We start from the raw sequence: 27,153 nt of genomic DNA, 5'->3' as shown, positions 1-27,153 counted from the left end.
GCTGAAAGCTAGCTTTTCAAAACCATTCAACCTATTACATTTATTTCTCTAACCTGTGAATGTGGTCCATGTTCTCTTTTCCTCATTCCCATCATGATACTCCCTTTCCGGAAACCAAGTTCACTTCTTTATCCAGCCCACCCATCCAAGGTCACCAAATCTATGAAGCAATTCTGCTTTTTCTCACATTCTCTCCATGTACAAGATACCTTGTATCAATTGAATGGACAGCAGGAGAGGTGAATATTTATGGTTAGTGGGGGTGGGGTTTTGAAGATTAACCTCATTTGACTAAGAGCCGGGTATCTGGGAGAAAAAGTATTTTAAGGGGGATGAAGTTCATATCTCCTTGGTGAAATTTCTAGAGCCTTATTTCATCCTTTCTGTGGATGCAGACTCAGTCGGAACAGACGTCCTAGTCCTCGCTCTGCCTTTCAAAGGAACTTTAAATATGCATGGCTTATTTGGCTTTGCCCGGCAGGGCTTGCCCGGCGGGGTGAGAATGGCGTTCGTCAGGCGATCGGAAGGGGTGAGGCAATAGTTTATGGTTCAATGGTTTTCATGAAGTCTTCTTGATAAGATGAAAGCAGGAAAGGGAAGCTTGTCAATAAGCAAACTTAAGACAAGGTGTGACTCCTAGAAAGAATGACTTGAAAACAACATACAGAAACACACATATAAAAAGGCCCTGATGAGGCTTGAACTCATGACCCCTGGTTTACAAGACCAGTGCTCTGCCACTGAGCTACAAGGCCGGGGTGCCTGCAGTTTGTAAATCGCAACATGTATTCTTACTGCGGTATGAAGATATCTATGATTTTGAGACTCTGTATGGAAATGCAGTTGCATTTGAATGTCTACATGTGTGCACAAATCGAAGAGCATGCTTAAGACACTTTTCTTGAAAGTAGGAAAAACTCCATTTTGATTTGAGAACATAAGAGTATTCACATTTATGACCATACTGAAAGCTCTACTGAGTATGTCCGCAATCAGTGACAGATAGAGAACTCACTTATTAGAAGTGATCTGTCTCTGTGGGGCAGACAAATGTAAACACGCATACACTTGAGACGGCTGAAACTTTAGGAGTAAGAAATGCTTTCTTATCAGTCTATCTATCCAAACTGGTTGGAAGGCCAGGAGTGAGGAATAGGCAATCCTCTGGACACTTCATGAAAGATCTAATTTCAATTAAGCACAAAATACTTCCCTTTATTTGACATAAATGCCATAATGGAATAGTCAGTTGGGCCCTTCTAGGGGATTATGGCAGTGTCTTGAAAGAGAGTGTAATTGTACTACGAGACATGCTCACCTTCAAAAGAGTGTCTGATGGCTTTCCGACGAAGGTGGGATTCGAACCCACGCGTGCAGAGCACAATGGATTAGCAGTCCATCGCCTTAACCACTCGGCCACCTCATCTGCCTTAGGGGCCTATATTTCATTTTTGGTGAAATTATAACTATGTGCTAATTAAAAATAAGCATAAGTTTATCCTAGACTGTGTCAGAATGGCAAATGTATGGGGTGTTCAATAGACAGAGCACACGATATAGCAGAATTATCAAATCTATTCCATTTGGACTGTATTTTTAATAGTCATGATAACCTATGTGAGTCGATCTTGCTCAGTGAATAATGGAGCAGTGCAGTATCTACTTGGTTAGCACTAGATGGCTCAAATGGGGAGAAATGAAAACAGTAAGCTCCAGTGGCGCAATCGGTTAGCGCGCGGTGCTTATACAGCAGTACTTGCACTGAGCCATGCCGAGGTTGTGAGTTCGAGCCCCACCTGGAGCAGTTGATTGGTTTTCATAAACCATGTCACTAAAAGTAAAGATTAGACTCAGAATAAAGACGGCTCTTGCTAGAGAGTCTTAACTTCTTTTCAGGATCTGCGTGTCCGACTCCTCCAGGTGCCAAATATCACATATCCTATGCGATGCTCCTTATAAACATTCAATGATGTACCATCTTGCATAGCATGCAAACACCACATCAGTGCATTTAAAAATACTTTTGTAGAATAATAAATATGATGAATACATTGTTGTCACGGGATAACCATAAACTGAGGAGCTGCAAACAGTACTGTGTCAGCTACATACAATAAAATTTAACTCAAAGAAATATCAAAAAAAGAGCATCATCATATTAAAGTTTCTAGTCAACATAAGAGTTGCACCATAGCAGATTATGGTGCTTTCTGCTCAGATTGTGCCTCCAATCCCACATTGACTTTTTTAGTTCTTTGCAATTTTAAAAAACAATTCCTGCTGAAAGCTAGCTTTTCAAAACCATTCAACCTATTACATTTATTTCTCTAACCTGTGAATGTGGTCCATGTTCTCTTTTCCTCATTCCCATCATGATACTCCCTTTCCGGAAACCAAGTTCACTTCTTTATCCAGCCCACCCATCCAAGGTCACCAAATCTATGAAGCAATTCTATTTTTTCTCACATTCTCTCCATGTACAAGATACATTGTATCAATTGAATGGACAGCAGGAGAGGTGAATATTTATGGTTAGTGGGGGTGGGGTTTTGAAGATTAACCTCATTTGACTAGGAGCCGGGGTATCTGGGAGAAAAAGTATTTTAAGGGGGATGAAGTTCATATCTCCTTGGTGAAATTTCTAGAGCCTTATTTCATCCTTTCTGTGGATGCAGACTCAGTCGGAACAGACGTCCTAGTCCTCGCTCTGCCTTTCAAAGGAACTTTAAATATGCATGGCTTATTTGGCTTTGCCCGGCAGGGCTTGCCCGGCGGGGTGAGAATGGCGTTTGTCAGGCGTTCGTCAGGCGATCGGAAGGGGTGAGGCAATAGTTTATGGTTCAATGGTTTTCATGAAGTCTTCTTGATAAGATGAAAGCAGGAAAGGGAAGCTTGTCAATAAGCAAACTTAAGACAAGGTGTGACTCCTAGAAAGAATGACTTGAAAACAACATACAGAAACACACATATAAAAAGGCCCTGATGAGGCTTGAACTCATGACCCCTGGTTTACAAGACCAGTGCTCTGCCACTGAGCTACAAGGCCGGTCTGCCTGCAGTTTGTAAATAGCAACATGTATTCTTACTGCGGTATGAAGATATCTATGATTTTGAGACTCTGTATGGAAATGCAGTTGCATTTGAATGTCTACATGTGTGCACAAATCGAAGAGCATGCTTAAGACACTTTTCTTGAAAGTAGGAAAAACTCCATTTTGATTTGAGAACATAAGAGTATTCACATTTATGACCATACTGAAAGCTCTACTGAGTATGTCCGCAATCAGTGACAGATAGAGAACTCACTTATTAGAAGTGATCTGTCTCTGTGGGGCAGACAAATGTAAACACGCATACACTTGAGACGGCTGAAACTTTAGGAGTAAGAAATGCTTTCTTATCAGTCTATCTATCCAAACTGGTTGGAAGGCCAGGAGTGAGGAATAGGCAATCCTCTGGACACTTCATGAAAGATCTAATTTCAATTAAGCACAAAATACTTCCCTTTATTTGACATAAATGCCATAATGGAATAGTCAGTTGGGCCCTTCTAGTGGATTATGGCAGTGTCTTGAAAGAGAGTGTAATTGTACTACGAGACATGCTCACCTTCAAAAGAGTGTCTGATGGCTTTCCGACGAAGGTGGGATTCGAACCCACGCGTGCAGAGCACAATGGATTAGCAGTCCATCGCCTTAACCACTCGGCCACCTCATCTGCCTTAGGGGCCTATATTTCATTTTTGGTGAAATTCTAACTATGTGCTAATTAAAAATAAGCATAAGTTTATCCTAGACTGTGTCAGAATGGCAAATGTATGGGGTGTTCAATAGACAGAGCACACGATATAGCAGAATTATCAAATCTATTCCATTTGGACTGTATTTTTAATAGTCATGATAACCTATGTGAGTCGATCTTGCACAGTGAATAATGGAGCAGTGCAGTATCTACTTGGTTAGCACTAGATGGCTCAAATGGGGAGAAATGAAAACAGTAAGCTCCAGTGGCGCAATCGGTTAGCGCGCGGTACTTATACAGCAGTACTTGCACTGAGCCATGCCGAGGTTGTGAGTTCGAGCCTCACCTGGAGCAGTTGATTGGATTTCATAAACCATTTCACTAAAAGTAAAGATTAGACTCAGAATAAAGACGGCTCTTGCTAGAGAGTCTTAACTTCTATTCAGGATCTGTGTGTCCGACTCCTCCAGGTGCCAAATATCACATATCCTATGCGATGCTCCTTATAAACATTCAATGATGTACCATCTTGCATAGCATGCAAACACCACATCAGTGCATTCAAAAATACTTTTGTAGAATAATAAATATGATGAATACATTGTTGTCACGGGATAACCATAAACTGAGGAGCTGCAAACAGTACTGTGTCAGCTACATACAATAAAATTTAACTCAAAGAAATATCAAAAGAAGAGCCTCATCATATTAAAGTTTCTAGTCAACATAAGAGTTGCACCATAGCAGCTTATGGTGCTTTCTGCTCAGATTGTGCCTCCAATCCCACATTGACTTTTTTAGTTCTTTGCAGTTTTAAAAAACAATTCCTGCTCAAAGCTAGCTTTTCAAAACCATTCAACCTATTACATTTATTTCTCTAACCTGTGAATGTGGTCCATGTTCTCTTTTCCTCATTCCCATCATGATACTCCCTTTCCGGAAACCAAGTTCACTTCTTTATCCAGCCCACCCATCCAAGGTCACCAAATCTATGAAGCAATTCTGCTTTTTCTCACATTCTCTCCATGTACAAGATACCTTGTATCAATTGAATGGACAGCAGGAGAGGTGAATATTTATGGTTAGTGGGGGTGGGGTTTTGAAGATTAACCTCATTTGACTAAGAGCCGGGGTATCTGGGAGAAAAAGTATTTTAAGGGGGATGAAGTTCATATCTCCTTGGTGAAATTTCTAGAGCCTTATTTCATCCTTTCTGTGGATGCAGACTCAGTCGGAACAGACGTCCTAGTCCTCGCTCTGCCTTTCAAAGGAACTTTAAATATGCATGGCTTATTTGGCTTTGCCCGGCGGGGCTTGCCCGGCGGGGTGAGAATGGCGTTTGTCAGGCGTTCGTCAGGCGATCGGAAGGGGTGAGGCAATAGTTTATGGTTCAATGGTTTTCATGAAGTCTTCTTGATAAGATGAAAGCAGGAAAGGGAAGCTTGTCAATAAGCAAACTTAAGACAAGGTGTGACTCCTAGAAAGAATGACTTGAAAACAACATACAGAAACACACATATAAAAAGGCCCTGATGAGGCTTGAACTCATGACCCCTGGTTTACAAGACCAGTGCTCTGCCACTGAGCTACAAGGCCGGGGTGCCTGCAGTTTGTAAATCGCAACATGTATTCTTACTGCGGTATGAAGATATCTATGATTTTGAGACTCTGTATGGAAATGCAGTTGCATTTGAATGTCTACATGTGTGCACAAATCGAAGAGCATGCTTAAGACACTTTTCTTGAAAGTAGGAAAAACTCCATTTTGATTTGAGAACATAAGAGTATTCACATTTATGACCATACTGAAAGCTCTAGAGAGTATGTCCGCAATCAGTGACAGATAGAGAACTCACTTATTAGAAGTGATCTGTCTCTGTGGGGCAGACAAATGTAAACACGCATACACTTGAGACGGCTGAAACTTTAGGAGTAAGAAATGCTTTCTTATCAGTCTATCTATCCAAACTGGTTGGAAGGCCAGGAGTGAGGAATAGGCAATCCTCTGGACACTTCATGAAATATCTAATTTCAATTAAGCACAAAATACTTCCCTTTATTTGACATAAATGCCATAATGGAATAGTCAGTTGGGCCCTTCTAGGGGATTATGGCAGTGCCTTGAAAGAGAGTGTAATTGTACTATGAGACATGCTCACCTTCAAAAGAGTGTCTGATGGCTTTCCGACGAAGGTGGGATTCGAACCCACACGTGCAGAGCACAATGGATTAGCAGTCCATCGCCTTAACCACTCGGCCACCTCATCTGCCTTAGGGGCCTATATTTCATTTTTGGTGAAATTATAACTATGTGCTAATTAAAAATAAGCATAAGTTTATCCTAGACTGTGTCAGAATGGCAAATGTATGGGGTGTTCAATAGACAGAGCACACGATATAGCAGAATTATCAAATCTATTCCATTTGGACTGTATTTTTAATAGTCATGATAACCTATGTGAGTCGATCTTGCACAGTGAATAATGGAGCAGTGCAGTATCTACTTGGTTAGCACTAGATGGCTCAAATGGGGAGAAATGAAAACAGTAAGCTCCAGTGGCGCAATCGGTTAGCGCGCGGTACTTATACAGCAGTACTTGCACTGAGCCATGCCGAGGTTGTGAGTTCGAGCCTCACCTGGAGCAGTTGATTTGTTTTCATAAACCATTTCACTAAAAGTAAAGATTAGACTCAGAATAAAGACGGCTCTTGCTAGAGAGTCTTAACTTCTTTTCAGGATCTGCGTGTCCGACTCCTCCAGGTGCCAAATATCACATATCCTATGCGATGCTCCTTATAAACATTCAATGATGTACCATCTTGCATAGCATGCAAACACCACATCAGTGCATTTAAAAATACTTTTGTAGAATAATAAATATGATGAATACATTGTTGTCACGGGATAACCATAAACTGAGGAGCTGCAAACAGTACTGTGTCAGCTACATACAATAAAATTTAACTCAAAGAAATATCAAAAGAAGAGCATCATCATATTAAAGTTTCTAGTCAACATAAGAGTTGCACCATAGCAGCTTATGGTGCTTTCTGCTCAGATTGTGCCTCCAATCCCACATTGACTTTTTTAGTTCTTTGCAATTTTAAAAAACAATTCCTGCTCAAAGCTAGATTTTCAAAACCATTCAACCTATTACATTTATTTCTCTAACCTGTGAATGTGGTCCATGTTCTCTTTTCCTCATTCCCATCATGATACTCCCTTTCCGGAAACCAAGTTCACTTCTTTATCCAGCCCACCCATCCAAGGTCACCAAATCTATGAAGCAATTCTGCTTTTTCTCACATTCTCTCCATGTACAAGATACCTTGTATCAATTGAATGGACAGCAGGAGAGGTGAATATTTATGGTTAGTGGGGGTGGGGTTTTGAAGATTAACCTCATTTGACTAAGAGCCGGGGTATCTGGGAGAAAATGTATTTTAAGGGGGATGAAGTTCATATCTCCTTGGTGAAATTTCTAGAGCCTTATTTCATCCTTTCTGTGGATGCAGACTCAGTCGGAACAGACGTCCTAGTCCTCGCTCTGCCTTTCAAAGGAACTTTAAATATGCATGGCTTATTTGGCTTTGCCCGGCGGGGTGAGAATGGCGTTTGTCAGGCGTTCGTCAGGCGATCGGAAGGGGTGAGGCAATAGTTTATGGTTCAATGGTTTTCATGAAGTCTTCTTGATAAGATGAAAGCAGGAAAGGGAAGCTTGTCAATAAGCAAACTTAAGACAAGGTGTGACTCCTAGAAAGAATGACTTGAAAACAACATACAGAAACACACATATAAAAAGGCCCTGATGAGGCTTGAACTCATGACCCCTGGTTTACAAGACCAGTGCTCTGCCACTGAGCTACAAGGCCGGTCTGCCTGCAGTTTGTAAATAGCAACATGTATTCTTACTGCGGTATGAAGATATCTATGATTTTGAGACTCTGTATGGAAATGCAGTTGCATTTGAATGTCTACATGTGTGCACAAATCGAAGAGCATGCTTAAGACACTTTTCTTGAAAGTAGGAAAAACTCCATTTTGATTTGAGAACATAAGAGTATTCACATTTATGACCATACTGAAAGCTCTACTGAGTATGTCCGCAATCAGTGACAGATAGAGAACTCACTTATTAGAAGTGATCTGTCTCTGTGGGGCAGACAAATGTAAACACGCATACACTTGAGACGGCTGAAACTTTAGGAGTAAGAAATGCTTTCTTATCAGTCTATCTATCCAAACTGGTTGGAAGGCCAGGAGTGAGGAATAGGCAATCCTCTGGACACTTCATGAAAGATCTAATTTCAATTAAGCACAAAATACTTCCCTTTATTTGACATAAATGCCATAATGGAATAGTCAGTTGGGCCCTTCTAGTGGATTATGGCAGTGTCTTGAAAGAGAGTGTAATTGTACTACGAGACATGCTCACCTTCAAAAGAGTGTCTGATGGCTTTCCGACGAAGGTGGGATTCGAACCCACGCGTGCAGAGCACAATGGATTAGCAGTCCATCGCCTTAACCACTCGGCCACCTCATCTGCCTTAGGGGCCTATATTTCATTTTTGGTGAAATTCTAACTATGTGCTAATTAAAAATAAGCATAAGTTTATCCTAGACTGTGTCAGAATGGCAAATGTATGGGGTGTTCAATAGACAGAGCACACGATATAGCAGAATTATCAAATCTATTCCATTTGGACTGTATTTTTAATAGTCATGATAACCTATGTGAGTCGATCTTGCACAGTGAATAATGGAGCAGTGCAGTATCTACTTGGTTAGCACTAGATGGCTCAAATGGGGAGAAATGAAAACAGTAAGCTCCAGTGGCGCAATCGGTTAGCGCGCGGTACTTATTCAGCAGTACTTGCACTGAGCCATGCCGAGGTTGTGAGTTCGAGCCTCACCTGGAGCAGTTGATTGGATTTCATAAACCATTTCACTAAAAGTAAAGATTAGACTCAGAATAAAGACGGCTCTTGCTAGAGAGTCTTAACTTCTATTCAGGATCTGTGTGTCCGACTCCTCCAGGTGCCAAATATCACATATCCTATGCGATGCTCCTTATAAACATTCAATGATGTACCATCTTGCATAGCATGCAAACACCACATCAGTGCATTCAAAATTACTTTTGTAGAATAATAAATATGATGAATACATTGTTGTCACGGGATAACCATAAACTGAGGAGCTGCAAACAGTACTGTGTCAGCTACATACAATAAAATTTAACTCAAAGAAATATCAAAAGAAGAGCCTCATCATATTAAAGTTTCTAGTCAACATAAGAGTTGCACCATAGCAGCTTATGGTGCTTTCTGCTCAGATTGTGCCTCCAATCCCACATTGACTTTTTTAGTTCTTTGCAGTTTTAAAAAACAATTCCTGCTGAAAGCTAGCTTTTCAAAACCATTCAACCTATTACATTTATTTCTCTAACCTGTGAATGTGGTCCATGTTCTCTTTTCCTCATTCCCATCATGATACTCCCTTTCCGGAAACCAAGTTCACTTCTTTATCCAGCCCACCCATCCAAGGTCACCAAATCTATGAAGCAATTCTGCTTTTTCTCACATTCTCTCCATGTACAAGATACCTTGTATCAATTGAATGGACAGCAGGAGAGGTGAATATTTATGGTTAGTGGGGGTGGGGTTTTGAAGATTAACCTCATTTGACTAAGAGCCGGGGTATCTGGGAGAAAAAGTATTTTAAGGGGGATGAAGTTCATATCTCCTTGGTGAAATTTCTAGAGCCTTATTTCATCCTTTCTGTGGATGCAGACTCAGTCGGAACAGACGTCCTAGTCCTCGCTCTGCCTTTCAAAGGAACTTTAAATATGCATGGCTTATTTGGCTTTGCCCGGCGGGGCTTGCCCGGCGGGGTGAGAATGGCGTTTGTCAGGCGTTCGTCAGGCGATCGGAAGGGGTGAGGCAATAGTTTATGGTTCAATGGTTTTCATGAAGTCTTCTTGATAAGATGAAAGCAGGAAAGGGAAGCTTGTCAATAAGCAAACTTAAGACAAGGTGTGACTCCTAGAAAGAATGACTTGAAAACAACATACAGAAACACACATATAAAAAGGCCCTGATGAGGCTTGAACTCATGACCCCTGGTTTACAAGACCAGTGCTCTGCCACTGAGCTACAAGGCCGGGGTGCCTGCAGTTTGTAAATCGCAACATGTATTCTTACTGCGGTATGAAGATATCTATGATTTTGAGACTCTGTATGGAAATGCAGTTGCATTTGAATGTCTACATGTGTGCACAAATCGAAGAGCATGCTTAAGACACTTTTCTTGAAAGTAGGAAAAACTCCATTTTGATTTGAGAACATAAGAGTATTCACATTTATGACCATACTGAAAGCTCTACTGAGTATGTCCGCAATCAGTGACAGATAGAGAACTCACTTATTAGAAGTGATCTGTCTCTGTGGGGCAGACAAATGTAAACACGCATACACTTGAGACGGCTGAAACTTTAGGAGTAAGAAATGCTTTCTTATCAGTCTATCTATCCAAACTGGTTGGAAGGCCAGGAGTGAGGAATAGGCAATCCTCTGGACACTTCATGAAATATCTAATTTCAATTAAGCACAAAATACTTCCCTTTATTTGACATAAATGCCATAATGGAATAGTCAGTTGGGCCCTTCTAGGGGATTATGGCAGTGCCTTGAAAGAGAGTGTAATTGTACTATGAGACATGCTCACCTTCAAAAGAGTGTCTGATGGCTTTCCGACGAAGGTGGGATTCGAACCCACACGTGCAGAGCACAATGGATTAGCAGTCCATCGCCTTAACCACTCGGCCACCTCATCTGCCTTAGGGGCCTATATTTCATTTTTGGTGAAATTATAACTATGTGCTAATTAAAAATAAGCATAAGTTTATCCTAGACTGTGTCAGAATGGCAAATGTATGGGGTGTTCAATAGACAGAGCACACGATATAGCAGAATTATCAAATCTATTCCATTTGGACTGTATTTTTAATAGTCATGATAACCTATGTGAGTCGATCTTGCACAGTGAATAATGGAGCAGTGCAGTATCTACTTGGTTAGCACTAGATGGCTCAAATGGGGAGAAATGAAAACAGTAAGCTCCAGTGGCGCAATCGGTTAGCGCGCGGTACTTATACAGCAGTACTTGCACTGAGCCATGCCGAGGTTGTGAGTTCGAGCCTCACCTGGAGCAGTTGATTTGTTTTCATAAACCATTTCACTAAAAGTAAAGATTAGACTCAGAATAAAGACGGCTCTTGCTAGAGAGTCTTAACTTCTTTTCAGGATCTGCGTGTCCGACTCCTCCAGGTGCCAAATATCACATATCCTATGCGATGCTCCTTATAAACATTCAATGATGTACCATCTTGCATAGCATGCAAACACCACATCAGTGCATTTAAAAATACTTTTGTAGAATAATAAATATGATGAATACATTGTTGTCACGGGATAACCATAAACTGAGGAGCTGCAAACAGTACTGTGTCAGCTACATACAATAAAATTTAACTCAAAGAAATATCAAAAGAAGAGCATCATCATATTAAAGTTTCTAGTCAACATAAGAGTTGCACCATAGCAGCTTATGGTGCTTTCTGCTCAGATTGTGCCTCCAATCCCACATTGACTTTTTTAGTTCTTTGCAATTTTAAAAAACAATTCCTGCTCAAAGCTAGATTTTCAAAACCATTCAACCTATTACATTTATTTCTCTAACCTGTGAATGTGGTCCATGTTCTCTTTTCCTCATTCCCATCATGATACTCCCTTTCCGGAAACCAAGTTCACTTCTTTATCCAGCCCACCCATCCAAGGTCACCAAATCTATGAAGCAATTCTGCTTTTTCTCACATTCTCTCCATGTACAAGATACCTTGTATCAATTGAATGGACAGCAGGAGAGGTGAATATTTATGGTTAGTGGGGGTGGGGTTTTGAAGATTAACCTCATTTGACTAAGAGCCGGGGTATCTGGGAGAAAATGTATTTTAAGGGGGATGAAGTTCATATCTCCTTGGTGAAATTTCTAGAGCCTTATTTCATCCTTTCTGTGGATGCAGACTCAGTCGGAACAGACGTCCTAGTCCTCGCTCTGCCTTTCAAAGGAACTTTAAATATGCATGGCTTATTTGGCTTTGCCCGGCGGGGTGAGAATGGCGTTTGTCAGGCGTTCGTCAGGCGATCGGAAGGGGTGAGGCAATAGTTTATGGTTCAATGGTTTTCATGAAGTCTTCTTGATAAGATGAAAGCAGGAAAGGGAAGCTTGTCAATAAGCAAACTTAAGACAAGGTGTGACTCCTAGAAAGAATGACTTGAAAACAACATACAGAAACACACATATAAAAAGGCCCTGATGAGGCTTGAACTCATGACCCCTGGTTTACAAGACCAGTGCTCTGCCACTGAGCTACAAGGCCGGTCTGCCTGCAGTTTGTAAATCGCAACATGTATTCTTACTTCGGTATGAAGATATCTATGATTTTGAGACTCTGTATGGAAATGCAGTTGCATTTGAATGTCTACATGTGTGCACAAATCGAAGAGCATGCTTAAGACACTTTTCTTGAAAGTAGGAAAAACTCCATTTTGATTTGAGAACATAAGAGTATTCACATTTATGACCATACTGAAAGCTCTACTGAGTATGTCCGCAATCAGTGACAGATAGAGAACTCACTTATTAGAAGTGATCTGTCTCTGTGGGGCAGACAAATGTAAACACGCATACACTTGAGACGGCTGAAACTTTAGGAGTAAGAAATGCTTTCTTATCAGTCTATCTATCCAAACTGGTTGGAAGGCCAGGAGTGAGGAATAGGCAATCCTCTGGACACTTCATGAAAGATCTAATTTCAATTAAGCACAAAATACTTCCCTTTATTTGACATAAATGCCATAATGGAATAGTCAGTTGGGCCCTTCTAGTGGATTATGGCAGTGTCTTGAAAGAGAGTGTAATTGTACTACGAGACATGCTCACCTTCAAAAGAGTGTCTGATGGCTTTCCGACGAAGGTGGGATTCGAACCCACGCGTGCAGAGCACAATGGATTAGCAGTCCATCGCCTTAACCACTCGGCCACCTCGTCTGCCTTAGGGGCCTATATTTCATTTTTGGTGAAATTCTAACTATGTGCTAATTAAAAATAAGCATAAGTTTATCCTAGACTGTGTCAGAATGGCAAATGTATGGGGTGTTCAATAGACAGAGCACACGATATAGCAGAATTATCAAATCTATTCCATTTGGACTGTATTTTTAATAGTCATGATAACCTATGTGAGTCGATCTTGCACAGTGAATAATGGAGCAGTGCAGTATCTACTTGGTTAGCACTAGATGGCTCAAATGGGGAGAAATGAAAACAGTAAGCTCCAGTGGCGCAATCGGTTAGCGCGCGGTACTTATATAGCAGTACTTGCACTGAGCCATGCCGAGGTTGTGAGTTTGAGCCTCACCTGGAGCAGTTGATTGGTTTTCATAAACCATTTCACTAAAAGTAAAGATTAGACTCAGAATAAAGATGGCTCTTGCTAGAGAGTCTTAACTTCTTTTCAGGATCTGCGTGTCCGACTCCTCCAGGTGCCAAATATCACATATCCTATGCGATGCTCCTTATAAACATTCAATGATGTACCATCTTGCATAGCATGCAAACACCACATCAGTGCATTTAAAAATACTTTTGTAGAATAATAAATATGATGAATACATTGTTGTCACGGGATAACCATAAACTGAGGAGCTGCAAACAGTACTGTGTCAGCTACATACAATAAAATTTAACTCAAAGAAATATCAAAAGAAGAGCATCATCATATTAAAGTTTCTAGTCAACATAAGAGTTGCACCATAGCAGCTTATGGTGCTTTCTGCTCAGATTGTGCCTCCAATCCCACATTGACTTTTTTAGTTCTTTGCAATTTTAAAAAACAATTCCTGCTCAAAGCTAGCTTTTCAAAACCATTCAACCTATTACATTTATTTCTCTAACCTGTGAATGTGGTCCATGTTCTCTTTTCCTCATTCCCATCATGATACTCCCTTTCCGGAAACCAAGTTCACTTCTTTATCCAGCCCACCCATCCAAGGTCACCAAATCTATGAAGCAATTCTGCTTTTTCTCACATTCTCTCCATGTACAAGATACCTTGTATCAATTGAATGGACAGCAGGAGAGGTGAATATTTATGGTTAGTGGGGGTGGGGTTTTGAAGATTAACCTCATTTGACTAAGAGCCGGGGTATCTGGGAGAAAAAGTATTTTAAGGGGGATGAAGTTCATATCTCCTTGGTGAAATTTCTAGAGCCTTATTTCATCCTTTCTGTGGATGCAGACTCAGTCGGAACAGACGTCCTAGTCCTCGCTCTGCCTTTCAAAGGAACTTTAAATATGCATGGCTTATTTGGCTTTGCCCGGCAGGGCTTGCCCGGCGGGGTGAGAATGGCGTTTGTCAGGCGTTCGTCAGGCGATCGGAAGGGGTGAGGCAATAGTTTATGGTTCAATGGTTTTCATGAAGTCTTCTTGATAAGATGAAAGCAGGAAAGGGAAGCTTGTCAATAAGCAAACTTAAGACAAGGTGTGACTCCTAGAAAGAATGACTTGAAAACAACATACAGAAACACACATATAAAAAGGCCCTGATGAGGCTTGAACTCATGACCCCTGGTTTACAAGACCAGTGCTCTGCCACTGAGCTACAAGGCCGGTCTGCCTGCAGTTTGTAAATCGCAACATGTATTCTTACTGCGGTATGAAGATATCTATGATTTTGAGACTCTGTATGGAAATGCAGTTGCATTTGAATGTCTACATGCGTGCACAAATCGAAGAGCATGCTTAAGACGCTTTTCTTGAAAGTAGGAAAAACTCCACTTTTGATTTGAGAACATAAGAGTTTTCACATTTATGACCATACTGAAAGCTCTACTGAGTATGTCCGCAATCAGTAACAGATAGAGAACTCACTTATTAGAAGTGATCTGTCTCTGTGGGGCAGACAAATGTAAACACTCATACACTTGAGACGGCTGAAACTTTAGGAGTAAGAAATGCTTTCTTATCAGTCTATCTATCCAAACTGGTTGGAAGGCCAGGAGTGAGGAATAGGCAATCCTCTGGACACTTCATGAAAGATCTAATTTCAATTAAGCACAAAATACTTCCCTTTATTTGACATAAATGCCATAATGGAATAGTCAGTTGGGCCCTTCTAGTGGATTATGGCAGTGTCTTGAAAGAGAGTGTAATTGTACTACGAGACATGCTCACCTTCAAAAGAGTGTCTGATGGCTTTCCGACGAAGGTGGGATTCGAACCCACGCGTGCAGAGCACAATGGATTAGCAGTCCATCGCCTTAACCACTCGGCCACCTCGTCTGCCTTAGGGGCCTATATTTCATTTTTGGTGAAATTCTAACTATGTGCTAATTAAAAATAAGCATAAGTTTATCCTAGACTGTGTCAGAACGGCAAATGTATGGGGTGTTCAATAGACAGAGCACACGATATAGCAGAATTATCAAATCTATTCCATTTGGACTGTATTTTTAATAGTCATGATAACATGCTAGCATGTGAGTCGATCTTGCACAGTGAATAATGGAGCAGTGCAGTATCTACTTGGTTAGCACTAGATGGCTCAAATGGGGAGAAATGAAAACAGTAAGCTCTAGTGGCGCAATCGGTTAGCGCGCGGTACTTATACAGCAGTACTTGCACTGAGCCATGCCGAGGTTGTGAGTTCGAGCCTCACCTGGAGCAGTTGATTGGTTTTCATAAACCATTTCACTAAAAGTAAAGATTAGACTCAGAATAAAGACGGCTCTTGCTAGAGAGTCTTAACTTCTTTTCAGGATCTGCGTGTCCGACTCCTCCAGGTGCCAAATATCACATATCCTATGCGATGCTCCTTATAAACATTCAATGATGTACGATCTTGCATAGCATGCAAACACCACATCAGTGCATTTAAAAATACTTTTGTAGAATAATAAATATGATGAATAAATTGTTGTCACGGGATAACCATAAACTGAGGAGCTGCAAACAGTACTGTGTCAGCTACATACAATAAAATTTAACTCAAAGAAATATCAAAAGAAGAGCATCATCATATTAAAGTTTCTAGTCAACATAAGAGTTGCACCATAGCAGCTTATGGTGCTTTCTGCTCAGATTGTGCCTCCAATCCCACATTGACTTTTTTAGTTCTTTGCAATTTTAAAAAACAATTCCTGCTCAAAGCTAGCTTTTCAAAACCATTCAACCTATTACATTTATTTCTCTAACCTGTGAATGTGGTCCATGTTCTCTTTTCCTCATTCCCATCATGATACTCCCTTTCCGGAAACCAAGTTCACTTCTTTATCCAGCCCACCCATCCAAGGTCACCAAATCTATGAAGCAATTCTGCTTTTTCTCACATTCACTCCATGTACAAGATACCTTGTATCAATTGAATGGACAGCAGGAGAGGTGAATATTTATGGTTAGTGGGGGTGGGGTTTTGAAGATTAACCTCATTTGACTAAGAGCCGGGGTATCTGGGAGAAAAAGTATTTTAAGGGGGATGAAGTTCATATCTCCTTGGTGAAATTTCTAGAGCCTTATTTCATCCTTTCTGTGGATGCAGACTCAGTCGGAACAGACGTCCTAGTCCTCGCTCTGCCTTTCAAAGGAATTTTAAATATGCATGGCTTATTTGGCTTTGCCCGGCGGGGCTTGCCCGGCGGGGTGAGAATGGCGTTTGTCAGGCGTTCGTCAGGCGATCGGAAGGGGTGAGGCAATAGTTTATGGTTCAATGGTTTTCATGAAGTCTTCTTGATAAGATGAAAGCAGGAAAGGGAAGCTTGTCAATAAGAAAATTTAAGACAAGGTGTGACTCCTAGTAAGAATGACTTGAAAACAACATACAGAAACACACATATAAAAAGGCCCTGATGAGGCTTGAACTCATGACCCCTGGTTTACAAGACCAGTGCTCTGCCACTGAGCTACAAGGCCGGTCTGCCTGCAGTTTGTAAATCGCAACATGTATTCTTACTGCGGTATGAAGATATCTATGATTTTGAGACTCTGTATGGAAATGCAGTTGCATTTGAATGTCTACATGCGTGCACAAATCGAAGAGCATGCTTAAGACGCTTTTCTTGAAAGTAGGAAAAACTCCATTTTGATTTGAGAACATAAGAGTATTCACATTTATGACCATACTGAAAGCTCTACTGAGTATGTCCGCAATCAGTAACAGATAGAGAACTCACTTATTAGAAGTGATCTGTCTCTGTGGGGCAGACAAATGTAAACACTCATACACTTGAGACGGCTGAAACTTTAGGAGTAAGAAATGCTTTCTTATCAGTCTATCTATCCAAACTGGTTGGAAGGCCAGGAGTGAGGAATAGGCAATCCTCTGGACACTTCATGAAAGATCTAATTTCAATTAAGCACAAAATACTTCCCTTTATTTGACATAAATGCCATAATGGAATAGTCAGTTGGGCCCTTCTAGTGGATTATGGCAGTGTCTTGAAAGAGAGTGTAATTGTACTACGAGACATGCTCACCTTCAAAAGAGTGTCTGATGGCTTTCCGACGAAGGTGGGATTCGAACCCACGCGTGCAGAGCACAATGGATTTGCAGTCCATCGCCTTAACCACTCAGCCACCTCGCCTGCCTTAGGGGCCTATATTTCATTTTTGGTGAAATTCTAACTATGTGCTAATTAAAAATAAGCATAAGTTTATCCTAGACTGAGTCAGAACGGCAAATGTATGGGGTGTTCAATAGACAGAGTACACGATATAGCAGAATTATCAAATCTATTCCATTTGGACTGTATTTCTAATAGTCATGATAACATGCTAGCATGTGAGTCGATCTTGCACAGTGAATAATGGAGCAGTGCAGTATCTACTTGGTTAGCACTAGATGGCTCAAATGGGGAGAAATGAAAACAGTACGCTCCAGTGGCGCAATCGGTTAGCGCGCGGTACTTATACAGCAGTACTTGCACTGAGCCATGCCGAGGTTGTGAGTTCGAGCCTCACCTGGAGCAGTTGATTGGTTTTCATAAACCATTTCACTAAAAGTAAAGATTAGACTCAGAATAAAGACGGCTCTTGCTAGAGAGTCTTAACTTCTTTTCAGGATCTGCGTGTCCGACTCCTCCAGGTGCCAAATATCACATATCCTATGCGATGCTCCTTATAAACATTCAATGATGTACCATCTTGCATAGCATGCAAACACCACATCAGTGCATTTAAAAATACTTTTGTAGAATAATAAATATGATGAATACATTGTTGTCACGGGATAACCATAAACTGAGGAGCTGCAAACAGTGCTGTGTCAGCTACATACAATAAAATTTAACTCAAAGAAATATCAAAAGAAGAGCATCATCATATTAAAGTTTCTAGTCAACATAAGAGTTGCACCATAGAAGATTATGGTGCTTTCTGCTCAGATTGTGCCTCCAATCCCACATTGACTTTTTTAGTTCTTTGCAATTTTAAAAAACAATTCCTGCTGAAAGCTAGCTTTTCAAAACCATTCAACCTATTACATTTATTTCTCTAACCTGTGAATGTGGTCCATGTTCTCTTTTCCTCATTCCCATCATGATACTCCCTTTCCGGAAACCAAGTTCACTTCTTTATCCAGCCCACCCATCCAAGGTCACCAAATCTATGAAGCAATTCTGCTTTTTCTCACATTCTCTCCATGTACAAGATACCTTGTATCAATTGAATGGACAGCAGGAGAGGTGAATATTTATGGTTAGTGGGGGTGGGGTTTTGAAGATTAACCTCATTTGACTAAGAGCCGGTGTATCTGGGAGAAAAAGTATTTTAAGGGGGATGAAGTTCATATCTCCTTGGTGAAATTTCTAGAGCCTTATTTCATCCTTTCTGTGGATGCAGACTCAGTCGGAACAGACGTCCTAGTCCTCGCTCTGCCTTTCAAAGGAACTTTAAATATGCATGGCTTATTTGGCTTTGCCCGGCAGGGCTTGCCCGGCGGGGTGAGAATGTCGTTTGTCAGGCGTTCGTCAGGCGATCGGAAGGGGTGAGGCAATAGTTTATGGTTCAATGGTTTTCATGAAGTCTTCTTGATAAGATGAAAGCAGGAAAGGGAAGCTTGTCAATAAGCAAACCTAAGACAAGGTGTGACTCCTAGAAAGAATGACTTGAAAACAACATACAGAAACACACATATAAAAAGGCCCTGATGAGGCTTGAACTCATGACCCCTGGTTTACAAGACCAGTGCTCTGCCACTGAGCTACAAGGCCGGTCTGCCTGCAGTTTGTAAATCGCAACATGTATTCTTACTGCGGTATGAAGATATCTATGATTTTGAGACTCTGTATGGAAATGCAGTTGCATTTGAATGTCTACATGTGTGCACAAATCGAAGAGCATGCTTAAGACACTTTTCTTGAAAGTAGGAAAAACTCCATTTTGATTTGAGAACATAAGAGTATTCACATTTATGACCATACTGAAAGCTCTACTGAGTATGTCCGCAATCAGTGACAGATAGAGAACTCACTTATTAGAAGTGATCTGTCTCTGTGGGGCAGACAAATGTAAACACGCATACACTTGAGACGGCTGAAACTTTAGGAGTAAGAAATGCTTTCTTATCAGTCTATCTATCCAAACTGGTTGGAAGGCCAGGAGTGAGGAATAGGCAATCCTCTGGACACTTCATGAAAGATCTAATTTCAATTAAGCACAAAATACTTCCCTTTATTTGACATAAATGCCATAATGGAATAGTCAGTTGGGCCCTTCTAGTGGATTATGGCAGTGTCTTGAAAGAGAGTGTAATTGTACTACGAGATATGCTTACCTTCAAAAGAGTGTCTGATGGCTTTCCGACGAAGGTGGGATTCGAACCCACGCATGCAGAGCACAATGGATTAGCAGTCCATCGCCTTAACCACTCAGCCACCTCGTCTGCCTTAGGGGCCTATATTTCATTTTTGGTGAAATTCTAACTATGTGCTAATTAAAAATAAGCATAAGTTTATCCTAGACTGTGTCAGAACGGCAAATGTATGGGGTGTTCAATAGACAGAGCACACGATATAGCAGAATTATCAAATCTATTCCATTTGGACTGTATTTTTAATAGTCACGATAACATGCTAGCATGTGAGTCGATCTTGCACAGTGAATAATGGAGCAGTGCAGTATCTACTTGGTTAGCACTAGATGGCTCAAATAGGGAGAAATGAAAACAGTAAGCTCCAGTGGCGCAATCGGTTAGCGTGCCGTACTTATACAGCAGTACTTGCACTGAGCCATGCCGAGGTTGTGAGTTCGAGCCTCACCTGGAGCAGTTGATTGGTTTTCATAAACCATTTCACTAAAAGTAAAGATTAGACTCAGAATAAAGACGGCTCTTGCTAGAGAGTCTTAACTTCTTTTCAGGATCTGCGTGTCCGACTCCTCCAGGTGCCAAATATCACATATCCTATGCGATGCTCCTTATAAACATTCAATGATGTACCATCTTGCATAGCATGCAAACACCACATCAGTGCATTTAAAAATACTTTTGTAGAATAATAAATATGATGAATACATTGTTGTCACGGGATAACCATAAACTGAGGAGCTGCAAACAGTACTGTGTCAGCTACATACAATAAAATTTAACTCAAAGAAATATCAAAAGAAGAGCATCATCATATTAAAGTTTCTAGTCAACATAAGAGTTGCACCATAGCAGCTTATGGTGCTTTCTGCTCAGATTGTGCCTCCAATCCCACATTGACTTTTTTAGTTCTTTGCAATTTTAAAAAACAATTCCTGCTCAAAGCTAGCTTTTCAAAACCATTCAACCTATTACATTTATTTCTCTAACCTGTGAATGTGGTCCATGTTCTCTTTTCCTCATTCCCATCATGATACTCCCTTTCCGGAAACCAAGTTCACTTCTTTATCCAGCCCACCCATCCAAGGTCACCAAATCTATGAAGCAATTCTGCTTTTTCTCACATTCTCTCCATGTACAAGATACCTTGTATCAATTGAATGGACAGCAGGAGAGGTGAATATTTATGGTTAGTGGGGGTGGGGTTTTGAAGATTAACCTCATTTGACTAAGAGCCGGGGTATCTGGGAGAAAAAGTATTTTAAGGGGGATGAAGTTCATATCTCCTTGGTGATATTTCTAGAGCCTTATTTCATCCTTTCTGTGGATGCAGACTCAGTCGGAACAGACGTCCTAGTCCTCGCTCTGCCTTTCAAAGGAACTTTAAATATGCATGGCTTATTTGGCTTTGCCCGGCCGGGCTTGCCCGGCGGGGTGAGAATGGCGTTTGTCAGGCGTTCGTCAGGCGATCGGAAGGGGTGAGGCAATAGTTTATGGTTCAATGGTTTTCATGAAGTCTTCTTGATAAGATGAAAGCAGGAAAGGGAAGCTTGTCAATAAGCAAACTTAAGACAAGGTGTGACTCCTAGAAAGAATGACTTGAAAACAACATACAGAAACACACATATAAAAAGGCCCTGATGAGGCTTGAACTCATGACCCCTGGTTTACAAGACCAGTGCTCTGCCACTGAGCTACAAGGCCGGTCTGCCTGCAGTTTGTAAATCGCAACATGTATTCTTACTGCGGTATGAAGATATCTATGATTTTGAGACTCTGTATGGAAATGCAGTTGCATTTGAATGTCTACATGCGTGCACAAATCGAAGAGCATGCTTAAGACACTTTTCTTGAAAGTAGGAAAACTCCATTTTGATTTGAGAACATAAGAGTATTCACATTTATGACCATACTGAAAGCTATACTGAGTATGTCCGCAATCAGTGACAGATAGAGAACTCACTTATTAGAAGTGATCTGTCTCTGTGGGGCAGACAAATGTAAACACTCATACACTTGAGACGGCTGAAACTTTAGGAGTAAGAAATGCTTTCTTATCAGTCTATCTATCCAAACTGGTTGGAAGGCCAGAAGTGAGGAATAGGCAATCCTCTGGACACTTCATGAAAGATCTAATTTCAATTAAGCACAAAATACTTCCCTTTATTTGACATAAATGCCATAATGGAATAGTCAGTTGGGCCCTTCTAGTGGATTATGGCAGTGTCTTGAAAGAGAGTGTAATTGTACTACGAGACATGCTCACCTTCAAAAGAGTGTCTGATGGCTTTCCGACGAAGGTGGGATTCGAACCCACGCGTGCAGAGCACAATGGATTAACAGTCCATCGCCTTAACCACTCGGCCACCTCATCTGCCTTAGGGGCCTATATTTCATTTTTGGTGAAATTCTAACTATGTGCTAATTAAAAATAAACATAAGTTTATCCTAGACTGTGTCAGAACGGCAAATGTATGGGGTGTTCAATAGACAGAGCACACGATATAGCAGCATTATCAAATCTATTCCATTTGGACTGTATTTTTATTAGTCATGATAACATGCTAGCATGTGAGTCGATCTTGCACAGTGAATAATGGAGCAGTGCAGTATCTACCACTAGATGGCTCAAATGGGGAGAAATGAAAACAGTGAGCTCCAGTGGCGCAATCGGTTAGCGCGAGGTACTCATACAGCAGTACTTGCACTGAGCCATGCCGAGGTTGTGAGTTCGAGCCTCACCTGGAGCAGTTGATTGGTTTTCATAAACCATTTCACTAAAAGTAAAGATTAGACTCAGAATAAAGACGGCTCTTGCTAGAGAGTCTTTACTTCTTTTCAGGATCTGCGTGTCCGACTCCTCCAGGTGCCAAATATCACATATCCTATGCGATGCTCCTTATAAACATTCAATGATGTACCATCTTGCATAGCATGCAAACACCACATCAGTGCGTTTAAAAATACTTTTGTAGAATAATAAATATGATGAATACATTGTTGTCACGGGATAACCATAAACTGAGGAGCTGCAAACAGTGCTGTGTCAGCTACATACAATAAAATTTAACTCAAAGAAATATCAAAAGAAGAGCATCATCATATTAAAGTTTCTAGTCAACATAAGAGTTGCACCATAGCAGATTATGGTGCTTTCTGCTCAGATTGTGCCTCCAATCCCACATTGACTTTTTTAGTTCTTTGCAATTTTAAAAAACAATTCCTGCTGAAAGCTAGCTTTTCAAAACCATTCAACCTATTACATTTATTTCTCTAACCTGTGAATGTGGTCCATGTTCTCTTTTCCTCATTCCCATCATGATACTCCCTTTCCGGAAACCAAGTTCACTTCTTTATCCAGCCCACCCATCCAAGGTCACCAAATCTACGAAGCAATTCTGCTTTTTCTCACATTCTCTCCATGTACAAGATACCTTGTATCAATTGAATGGACAGCAGGAGAGGTGAATATTTATGGTTAGTGGGGGTGGGGTTTTGAAGATTAACCTCATTTGACTAAGAGCCGGGGTATCTGGGAGAAAAAGTATTTTAAGGGGGATGAAGTTCATATCTCCTTGGTGAAATTTCTAGAGCCTTATTTCATCCTTTCTGTGGATGCAGACTCAGTCGGAACAGACGTCCTAGTCCTCGCTCTGCCTTTCAAAGGAACTTTAAATATGCATGGCTTATTTGGCTTTGCCCGGCCGGGCTTGCCCGGCGGGGTGAGAATGGCGTTTGTCAGGCGTTCGTCAGGCGATCGGAAGGGGTGAGGCAATAGTTTATGGTTCAATGGTTTTCATGAAGTCTTCTTGATAAGATGAAAGCAGGAAAGGGAAGCTTGTCAATAAGCAAACTTAAGACAAGGTGTGACTCCTAGAAAGAATGACTTGAAAACAACATACAGAAACACACATATAAAAAGGCCCTGATGAGGCTTGAACTCATGACCCCTGGTTTACAAGACCAGTGCTCTGCCACTGAGCTACAATGCCGGTCTGCCTGCAGTTTGTAAATCGCAACATGTATTCTTACTGCGGTATGAAGATATCTATGATTTTGAGACTCTGTATGGAAATGCAGTTGCATTTGAATGTCTACATGTGTGCACAAATCGAAGAGCATGCTTAAGACACTTTTCTTGAAAGTAGGAAAAACTCCATTTTGATTTGAGAACATAAGAGTATTCACATTTATGACCATACTGAAAGCTCTACTGAGTATGTCCGCAATCAGTGACAGATAGAGAACTCACTTATTAGAAGTGATCTGTCTCTGTGGGGCAGACAAATGTAAACACGCATACACTTGAGACGGCTGAAACTTTAGGAGTAAGAAATGCTTTCTTATCAGTCTATCTATCCAAACTGGTTGGAAGGCCAGGAGTGAGGAATAGGCAATCCTCTGGACACTTCATGAAAGATCTAATTTCAATTAAGCACAAAATACTTCCCTTTATTTGACATAAATGCCATAATGGAATAGTCAGTTGGGCCCTTCTAGTGGATTATGGCAGTGTCTTGAAAGAGAGTGTAATTGTACTACGAGACATGCTCACCTTCAAAAGAGTGTCTGATGGCTTTCTGACGAAGGTGGGATTCGAACCCACGCGTGCAGAGCACAATGGATTAGCAGTCCATCGCCTTAACCACTCAGCCACCTCGTCTGCCTTAGGGGCCTATATTTCATTTTTGGTGAAATTCTAACTATGTGCTAATTAAAAATAAGCATAAGTTTATCCTAGACTGTGTCAGAACGGCAAATGTATGGGGTGTTCAATAGACAGAGCACACGATATAGCAGAATTATCAAATCTATTCCATTTGGACTGTATTTTTAATAGTCATGATAACATGCTAGCATGTGAGTCGATCTTGCACAGTGAATAATGGAGCAGTGCAGTATCTACTTGGTTAGAACTAGATGGCTCAAATGGGGAGAAATGAAAACAGTGAGCTCCAGTGGCGCAATCGGTTAGCGCGCGGTACTTATACAGCAGTACTTGCACTGAGCCATGCCGAGGTTGTGAGTTCGAGCCTCACCTGGAGCAGCTGATTGGTTTTCATAAACCATTTCACTAAAAGTAAAGATTAGACTCAGAATAAAGACTGCTCTTGCTAGAGAGTCTTTGCTTCTTTTCAGGATCTGCATGTCCGACTCCTCCAGGTGCCAAATATCACATATCCTATGCGATGCTCCTTATAAACATTCAATGATGTACCATCTTGCATAGCATGCAAACACCACATCAGTGCATTTAAAAATACTTTTGTAGAATAATAAATATGATGAATACATTGTTGTCACGGGATAACCATAAACTGAAGAGCTGCAAACAGTGCTGTGTCAGCTACATACAATAAAATTTAACTCAAAGAAATATCAAAAGAAGAGCATCATCATATTAAAGTTTCTAGTCAACATAAGAGTTGCACCATAGCAGCTTATGGTGCTTTCTGCTCAGATTGTGCCTCCAATCCCACATTGACTTTTTTAGTTCTTTGCAATTTTAAAAAACAATTCCTGCTCAAAGTTAGCTTTTCAAAACCATTCAACCTATTACATTTATTTCTCTAACCTGTGAATGTGGTCCATGTTCTCTTTTCCTCATTCCCATCATGATACTCCCTTTCCGGAAACCAAGTTCACTTCTTTATCCAGCCCACCCATCCAAGGTCACCAAATCTATGAAGCAATTCTGCTTTTTCTCACATTCTCTCCATGTACAAGATACCTTGTATCAATTCAATGGACAGCAGGAGAGGTGAATATTTATGGTTAGTGGGGGTGGGGTTTTGAAGATTAACCTCATTTGACTAAGAGCCGGGGTATCTGGGAGAAAAAGTATTTTAAGGGGGATGAACTTCATATCTCCTTGGTGAAATTTCTAGAGCCTTATTTCATCCTTTCTGTGGATGCAGACTCAGTCGGAACAGACGTCCTAGTCCTCGCTCTGCCTTTCAAAGGAACTTTAAATATGCATGGCTTATTTGGCTTTGCCCGGCAGGGCTTGCCCGGCGGGGTGAGAATTGCGTTTGTCAGGCGTTCGTCAGGCGATCGGAAGGGGTGAGGCAATAGTTTATGGTTCAATGGTTTTCATGAAGTCTTTTTGATAAGATGAAAGCAGGAAAGGGAAGCTTGTCAATAAGCAAACTTAAGACAAGGTGTGACTCCTAGAAAGAATGACTTGAAAACAACATACAGAAACACACATATAAAAAGGCCCTGATGAGGCTTGAACTCATGACCCCTGGTTTACAAGACCAGTGCTCTGCCACTGAGCTACAAGGCCAGTCTGCCTGCAGTTTGTAAATCGCAACATGTATTCTTACTGCGGTATGAAGATATCTATGATTTTGAGACTCTGTATGGAAATGCAGTTGCATTTGAATGTCTACATGCGTGCACAAATCGAAGAGCATGCTTAAGACACTTTTCTTGAAAGTAGGAAAAACTCCATTTTGATTTGAGAACATAAGAGTATTCACATTTATGACCATACTGAAAGCTCTACTGAGTATGTCCGCAATCAGTGACAGATAGAGAACTCACTTATTAGAAGTGATCTGTCTCTGTGGGGCAGACAAATGTAAACACTCATACACTTGAGACGGCTGAAACTTTAGGAGTAAGAAATGCTTTCTTATCAGTCTATCTATCCAAACTGGTTGGAAGGCCAGGAGTGAGGAATAGGCAATCCTCTGGACACTTCATGAAAGATCTAATTTCAATTAAGCACAAAATACTTCCCTTTATTTGACATAAATGCCATAATGGAATAGTCAGTTGGGCCCTTCTAGTGGATTATGGCAGTGTCTTGAAAGGGAGTGTAATTGTACTACGAGACATGCTCACCTTCAAAAGAGTGTCTGATGGCTTTCCGACGAAGGTGGGATTCGAACCCACGCGTGCAGAGCACAATGGATTAGCAGTCCATCGCCTTAACCACTCGGCCACCTCGTCTGCCTTAGGGGCCTATATTTCATTTTTGGTGAAATTCTAACTATGTGCTAATTAAAAATAAACATAAGTTTATCCTAGACTGTGTCAGAACGGCAAATGTATGGGGTGTTCAATAGACAGAGCACACGATATAGCAGCATTATCAAATCTATTCCATTTGGACTGTATTTTTATTAGTCATGATAACATGCTAGCATGTGAGTCGATCTTGCACAGTGAATAATGGAGCAGTGCAGTATCTACTTGGTTAGCACTAGATGGCTCAAATGGGGAGAAATGAAAACAGTGAGCTCCAGTGGCGCAATCGGTTAGCGCGCGGTACTTATACAGCAGTACTTGCACTGAGCCATGCCGAGGTTGTGAGTTCGAGCCTCACCTGGAGCAGTTGGTTGGTTTTCATAAACCATTTCACTAAAAGTAAAGATTAGACTCAGAATAAAGACGGCTCTTGCTAGAGAGTCTTAACTTCTTTTCAGGATCTGCGTGTCCGGCTCCTCCAGGTGCCAAATATCACATATCCTATGCGATGCTC

General features: G+C 41.0%; 36 non-coding genes across 36 annotated transcripts; 12 read left to right on the top strand and 24 right to left on the bottom strand.

Moving 5' to 3' along the window:
• Positions 1-683: 683 nt before the first annotated feature.
• On the bottom strand, positions 684-755 carry TRNAT-UGU (transfer RNA threonine (anticodon UGU)). Its single transcript has one exon. It is a non-coding gene; the product is annotated as a tRNA-Thr (tRNA).
• Positions 756-1,344: 589 nt separating this feature from the next.
• TRNAS-GCU (transfer RNA serine (anticodon GCU)) lies at positions 1,345-1,426 on the bottom strand. The gene has a single exon. It is a non-coding gene; the product is annotated as a tRNA-Ser (tRNA).
• Positions 1,427-1,709: 283 nt separating this feature from the next.
• Positions 1,710-1,804, top strand: TRNAI-UAU (transfer RNA isoleucine (anticodon UAU)). Its single transcript has 2 exons — positions 1,710-1,747; positions 1,769-1,804. It is a non-coding gene; the product is annotated as a tRNA-Ile (tRNA).
• Positions 1,805-2,974: 1,170 nt separating this feature from the next.
• On the bottom strand, positions 2,975-3,046 carry TRNAT-UGU (transfer RNA threonine (anticodon UGU)). The gene has a single exon. It is a non-coding gene; the product is annotated as a tRNA-Thr (tRNA).
• A 589-nt stretch (positions 3,047-3,635) lies between these two features.
• On the bottom strand, positions 3,636-3,717 carry TRNAS-GCU (transfer RNA serine (anticodon GCU)). Its single transcript has one exon. It is a non-coding gene; the product is annotated as a tRNA-Ser (tRNA).
• A 283-nt stretch (positions 3,718-4,000) lies between these two features.
• TRNAI-UAU (transfer RNA isoleucine (anticodon UAU)) lies at positions 4,001-4,095 on the top strand. The gene is made up of 2 exons: positions 4,001-4,038; positions 4,060-4,095. It is a non-coding gene; the product is annotated as a tRNA-Ile (tRNA).
• Positions 4,096-5,265: 1,170 nt separating this feature from the next.
• On the bottom strand, positions 5,266-5,337 carry TRNAT-UGU (transfer RNA threonine (anticodon UGU)). Its single transcript has one exon. It is a non-coding gene; the product is annotated as a tRNA-Thr (tRNA).
• Positions 5,338-5,926: 589 nt separating this feature from the next.
• TRNAS-GCU (transfer RNA serine (anticodon GCU)) lies at positions 5,927-6,008 on the bottom strand. The gene has a single exon. It is a non-coding gene; the product is annotated as a tRNA-Ser (tRNA).
• Positions 6,009-6,291: 283 nt separating this feature from the next.
• On the top strand, positions 6,292-6,386 carry TRNAI-UAU (transfer RNA isoleucine (anticodon UAU)). The gene is made up of 2 exons: positions 6,292-6,329; positions 6,351-6,386. It is a non-coding gene; the product is annotated as a tRNA-Ile (tRNA).
• Positions 6,387-7,542: 1,156 nt separating this feature from the next.
• On the bottom strand, positions 7,543-7,614 carry TRNAT-UGU (transfer RNA threonine (anticodon UGU)). The gene has a single exon. It is a non-coding gene; the product is annotated as a tRNA-Thr (tRNA).
• A 589-nt stretch (positions 7,615-8,203) lies between these two features.
• Positions 8,204-8,285, bottom strand: TRNAS-GCU (transfer RNA serine (anticodon GCU)). The gene has a single exon. It is a non-coding gene; the product is annotated as a tRNA-Ser (tRNA).
• A 283-nt stretch (positions 8,286-8,568) lies between these two features.
• TRNAI-UAU (transfer RNA isoleucine (anticodon UAU)) lies at positions 8,569-8,663 on the top strand. The gene is made up of 2 exons: positions 8,569-8,606; positions 8,628-8,663. It is a non-coding gene; the product is annotated as a tRNA-Ile (tRNA).
• Positions 8,664-9,833: 1,170 nt separating this feature from the next.
• Positions 9,834-9,905, bottom strand: TRNAT-UGU (transfer RNA threonine (anticodon UGU)). The gene has a single exon. It is a non-coding gene; the product is annotated as a tRNA-Thr (tRNA).
• A 589-nt stretch (positions 9,906-10,494) lies between these two features.
• On the bottom strand, positions 10,495-10,576 carry TRNAS-GCU (transfer RNA serine (anticodon GCU)). Its single transcript has one exon. It is a non-coding gene; the product is annotated as a tRNA-Ser (tRNA).
• A 283-nt stretch (positions 10,577-10,859) lies between these two features.
• On the top strand, positions 10,860-10,954 carry TRNAI-UAU (transfer RNA isoleucine (anticodon UAU)). The gene is made up of 2 exons: positions 10,860-10,897; positions 10,919-10,954. It is a non-coding gene; the product is annotated as a tRNA-Ile (tRNA).
• Positions 10,955-12,110: 1,156 nt separating this feature from the next.
• TRNAT-UGU (transfer RNA threonine (anticodon UGU)) lies at positions 12,111-12,182 on the bottom strand. The gene has a single exon. It is a non-coding gene; the product is annotated as a tRNA-Thr (tRNA).
• A 589-nt stretch (positions 12,183-12,771) lies between these two features.
• Positions 12,772-12,853, bottom strand: TRNAS-GCU (transfer RNA serine (anticodon GCU)). The gene has a single exon. It is a non-coding gene; the product is annotated as a tRNA-Ser (tRNA).
• Positions 12,854-13,136: 283 nt separating this feature from the next.
• Positions 13,137-13,231, top strand: TRNAI-UAU (transfer RNA isoleucine (anticodon UAU)). Its single transcript has 2 exons — positions 13,137-13,174; positions 13,196-13,231. It is a non-coding gene; the product is annotated as a tRNA-Ile (tRNA).
• A 1,170-nt stretch (positions 13,232-14,401) lies between these two features.
• TRNAT-UGU (transfer RNA threonine (anticodon UGU)) lies at positions 14,402-14,473 on the bottom strand. The gene has a single exon. It is a non-coding gene; the product is annotated as a tRNA-Thr (tRNA).
• Positions 14,474-15,063: 590 nt separating this feature from the next.
• Positions 15,064-15,145, bottom strand: TRNAS-GCU (transfer RNA serine (anticodon GCU)). The gene has a single exon. It is a non-coding gene; the product is annotated as a tRNA-Ser (tRNA).
• Positions 15,146-15,434: 289 nt separating this feature from the next.
• TRNAI-UAU (transfer RNA isoleucine (anticodon UAU)) lies at positions 15,435-15,529 on the top strand. Its single transcript has 2 exons — positions 15,435-15,472; positions 15,494-15,529. It is a non-coding gene; the product is annotated as a tRNA-Ile (tRNA).
• Positions 15,530-16,699: 1,170 nt separating this feature from the next.
• Positions 16,700-16,771, bottom strand: TRNAT-UGU (transfer RNA threonine (anticodon UGU)). The gene has a single exon. It is a non-coding gene; the product is annotated as a tRNA-Thr (tRNA).
• A 589-nt stretch (positions 16,772-17,360) lies between these two features.
• On the bottom strand, positions 17,361-17,442 carry TRNAC-GCA (transfer RNA cysteine (anticodon GCA)). The gene has a single exon. It is a non-coding gene; the product is annotated as a tRNA-Cys (tRNA).
• A 289-nt stretch (positions 17,443-17,731) lies between these two features.
• TRNAI-UAU (transfer RNA isoleucine (anticodon UAU)) lies at positions 17,732-17,826 on the top strand. Its single transcript has 2 exons — positions 17,732-17,769; positions 17,791-17,826. It is a non-coding gene; the product is annotated as a tRNA-Ile (tRNA).
• A 1,170-nt stretch (positions 17,827-18,996) lies between these two features.
• TRNAT-UGU (transfer RNA threonine (anticodon UGU)) lies at positions 18,997-19,068 on the bottom strand. Its single transcript has one exon. It is a non-coding gene; the product is annotated as a tRNA-Thr (tRNA).
• Positions 19,069-19,657: 589 nt separating this feature from the next.
• TRNAS-GCU (transfer RNA serine (anticodon GCU)) lies at positions 19,658-19,739 on the bottom strand. Its single transcript has one exon. It is a non-coding gene; the product is annotated as a tRNA-Ser (tRNA).
• Positions 19,740-20,028: 289 nt separating this feature from the next.
• Positions 20,029-20,123, top strand: TRNAI-UAU (transfer RNA isoleucine (anticodon UAU)). Its single transcript has 2 exons — positions 20,029-20,066; positions 20,088-20,123. It is a non-coding gene; the product is annotated as a tRNA-Ile (tRNA).
• Positions 20,124-21,293: 1,170 nt separating this feature from the next.
• TRNAT-UGU (transfer RNA threonine (anticodon UGU)) lies at positions 21,294-21,365 on the bottom strand. The gene has a single exon. It is a non-coding gene; the product is annotated as a tRNA-Thr (tRNA).
• Positions 21,366-21,953: 588 nt separating this feature from the next.
• Positions 21,954-22,035, bottom strand: TRNAN-GUU (transfer RNA asparagine (anticodon GUU)). The gene has a single exon. It is a non-coding gene; the product is annotated as a tRNA-Asn (tRNA).
• Positions 22,036-22,316: 281 nt separating this feature from the next.
• On the top strand, positions 22,317-22,411 carry TRNAM-CAU (transfer RNA methionine (anticodon CAU)). The gene is made up of 2 exons: positions 22,317-22,354; positions 22,376-22,411. It is a non-coding gene; the product is annotated as a tRNA-Met (tRNA).
• Positions 22,412-23,581: 1,170 nt separating this feature from the next.
• Positions 23,582-23,653, bottom strand: TRNAT-UGU (transfer RNA threonine (anticodon UGU)). Its single transcript has one exon. It is a non-coding gene; the product is annotated as a tRNA-Thr (tRNA).
• Positions 23,654-24,242: 589 nt separating this feature from the next.
• On the bottom strand, positions 24,243-24,324 carry TRNAS-GCU (transfer RNA serine (anticodon GCU)). The gene has a single exon. It is a non-coding gene; the product is annotated as a tRNA-Ser (tRNA).
• Positions 24,325-24,613: 289 nt separating this feature from the next.
• On the top strand, positions 24,614-24,708 carry TRNAI-UAU (transfer RNA isoleucine (anticodon UAU)). The gene is made up of 2 exons: positions 24,614-24,651; positions 24,673-24,708. It is a non-coding gene; the product is annotated as a tRNA-Ile (tRNA).
• A 1,170-nt stretch (positions 24,709-25,878) lies between these two features.
• On the bottom strand, positions 25,879-25,950 carry TRNAT-UGU (transfer RNA threonine (anticodon UGU)). Its single transcript has one exon. It is a non-coding gene; the product is annotated as a tRNA-Thr (tRNA).
• Positions 25,951-26,539: 589 nt separating this feature from the next.
• TRNAS-GCU (transfer RNA serine (anticodon GCU)) lies at positions 26,540-26,621 on the bottom strand. Its single transcript has one exon. It is a non-coding gene; the product is annotated as a tRNA-Ser (tRNA).
• A 289-nt stretch (positions 26,622-26,910) lies between these two features.
• TRNAI-UAU (transfer RNA isoleucine (anticodon UAU)) lies at positions 26,911-27,005 on the top strand. Its single transcript has 2 exons — positions 26,911-26,948; positions 26,970-27,005. It is a non-coding gene; the product is annotated as a tRNA-Ile (tRNA).
• The last annotated feature ends 148 nt before the right edge of the window (positions 27,006-27,153 follow it).

Source organism: Lissotriton vulgaris, chromosome 5 (genome assembly GCF_964263255.1).
Source record: "Lissotriton vulgaris chromosome 5, aLisVul1.2, whole genome shotgun sequence".
NCBI classification, from domain to species: Eukaryota; Metazoa; Chordata; class Amphibia; order Caudata; family Salamandridae; genus Lissotriton; species Lissotriton vulgaris.
Note: the sequence above shows the minus strand (reverse complement) of the source record. Positions and strands in the feature narration are given on the sequence as shown.